At 42.9% G+C, this 2,509-nt stretch overlaps 1 non-coding gene across 1 annotated transcript; it reads left to right on the top strand.

Annotated features, from left to right (window-relative positions):
- Positions 1-807: 807 nt before the first annotated feature.
- Positions 808-889, top strand: trnas-uga (transfer RNA serine (anticodon UGA)). The gene has a single exon. It is a non-coding gene; the product is annotated as a tRNA-Ser (tRNA).
- The last annotated feature ends 1,620 nt before the right edge of the window (positions 890-2,509 follow it).

Here is a 2,509-nt window from a genome sequence, read left to right as displayed (position 1 = left end):
TGAACAACATTTGGAGATAAGGAATGGCAACCCCCTGGTCCGGTGACTGAACCATCATGTCACTATCAATTGCCTCCACCTGTTTAATGTCCTCGAGGTTCGGAATGACTCCTCCTGTCATTGTGTGTAATAACAAAAGAGTCCGTTATTAGAAACTGCCTCGTGTGGTTACCCGGTCTCTTTGATTCCTACTTCGGTTAAGAACAAGATCCGACTTCTTGTATTGCCGAAATGACATCCGACAGTGGCGCACTCTGGTGTCAGATAACTCACGCATAAATATATTACACTATGCATCAGGATCAGGGACGGAATGTCATCCCCCTGGTCCTATGTAATAGGCTCGAGTGGCTGAATGGCCTCCTCCTCTTTCTGCGCAACAGGTTCGTGGATTTGGCAATCCATTCTCGCCGTCTATGCAGCAGCTGCGCGCGACAGAACAGAGTTCCACTGTTCTTCGACGTGTCCTGTGCAAGTTTTTGAGCGGTTAATTGACTCAGCCTGTCAGAGGCTTGATGTCTTGCTCCTGATACTGTGCAAATGACCCAGTGCGCCCAGAGACTTCAGAGGATAATTGGAGACTTTGTGTAACAGCAAGTGCAGGGGCCGCAGTTTCACATCTCTGAAGTATTGATTTGCTGCAAATTTGATTGTGCTGCCCAGGAAACATCAAATCCTGACCTAAAATCCGTCTCTGGTGGGACTCAAACCCACAATTTTTGAATGCCTGATATTACGTTGACTAAAAGTCTATTTGTCTGATATTTCGCAGCGATCTTTCGACTGTTATAACCAATCCATCGAGTAGCTGCGATGGCCGAGTGGTTAATGCGTTGGATTTGAAATCCAATGGGGTTTGCTCACGCAGGTTCGAACTCTGCTCGCAGCGATTCGAAAGGAAATATTTCACTCTTTGATTTGATCAATGGAATCTGATCAATCTTCTCTCCCCTGCCTTTTATTACACTGATTGATGCGGAGCTGATGTTCGAATTGTCGCAACTATTAATTTGCAGGCATGAATTAGTGATGGTTGGTTTGTTGGAAACTATTTGAAAAGATCAGTGAGAAATATTCACAGTAAACAGAATGAAAAAATACCTTTTAATAAAGAGCCCTGCAAGGAAATCACCTTCAGCTAATGAGTGTGAAGATGGTTTCGTTTTTAAAGTTGAACAACATTTTAAAAAAGCACCAGCACAATCCTCACATCTGCAATTTTCTGATAACATTAGGGTTTGCATCAAAGTGAGACGCCTTAGCCAAATGACAACGCGCTCGCTGAAGTTCAGAGCAGCGTAATGGTGAGAATGAGGGATTACACACCGGTATTGTATTTATTGCTGTTTGATATTTTCCACTGCAGACCAATCACAGGCAGTGAGCCATACGAGACGTAGTAAAGCCGCGGATGATGTGCAAACGTCCATTAAATGCTGCAAACACGCCGCAGGTCCATGAGCTCTCTGCAGAAATAATGTTTTGCAGCATTGCTTCAATATATTGCAAGGTCCAGTGTGAGATGTTTTCCGAAATGTTTAAGCTGATATAAATTACTCTCACCTTATCACAAAGAATAAAATAAATAGCCAGTACGTGAATAAAACCCGCTACTTTGGCATGGTTCGCATCAGGCTCCAAAAATAGAGCTTGCCCGCCTTATTAATATGCACTTTTTTCAGACGCTGTGCAAGAAAAAATACTTTCATATCTACGGCGACTATCACCTCAGGATTTCCCAAAGCAGTTCGCAGCAAATTAAGTACATCTAAATTGTGGTCACTGTTACCATGTAGGAAATGCAAAACATGACAGCATGGAAGGAGGACATTTCAGCCCATCGTGCAGGTGCCGGCCGACCAAGACCTTCCCAGCCTGAATCCCACTTTCTAGTTCGATGTCCGCTCTGTAGGTTACTGCAATTTTAAATGCTCATGCAAGTATTTTTAAATTTAATGAGTGTTCCTGCCGCTTTAAGCCAATCAGGCAGCGAGTTCCAGACTTCCACGACAAACTCATAGCTTGTCGAAACAGCTGAACTTCCCCAATAACATTATAAATATATTTCCTGTGGTTGTTAACCACTCTGCCAAGGGAAACAAGTCCTTCCTACCCACTCTTTTTTGGTCTCTGCTACTTTTATACACCTAAATAAGGCCTCGGCTCAGCGTCCTCTGTTCCATAGCAAACAGAACAGCATTTCCAATCTTTCCTTAAAGCAAAATTCTCCAGTCCAGGCAAAATTCTGAACACAGTACTCCAACTGTTTTATACAGTTCAAGTATAACATCCTTGCCCTTGTATTCAATGCCGCGAGAAATATAATCAACATACCTTCTGAACCACATGATCTACCTGGCCTGCTACGTTCAGGAATCTGTGGACCTGCACTCCGCAGTCCGTTTTTTCCTCTACATATTTCAGCATTGTACCAATTAATGTTTATTACCTTGCCTTGTTAGACCTCCTCAAATACTTTACCTCACAATTATCCGAATTTAATTATTTG

The sequence above is a fragment of the Pristiophorus japonicus genome, unplaced genomic scaffold (genome assembly GCF_044704955.1).
Source record: "Pristiophorus japonicus isolate sPriJap1 unplaced genomic scaffold, sPriJap1.hap1 HAP1_SCAFFOLD_33, whole genome shotgun sequence".
NCBI classification, from domain to species: Eukaryota; Metazoa; Chordata; class Chondrichthyes; family Pristiophoridae; genus Pristiophorus; species Pristiophorus japonicus.
The sequence above is the reverse complement of the archived record's forward strand: the minus strand, read 5'-3'. Positions and strand labels throughout refer to the sequence as shown.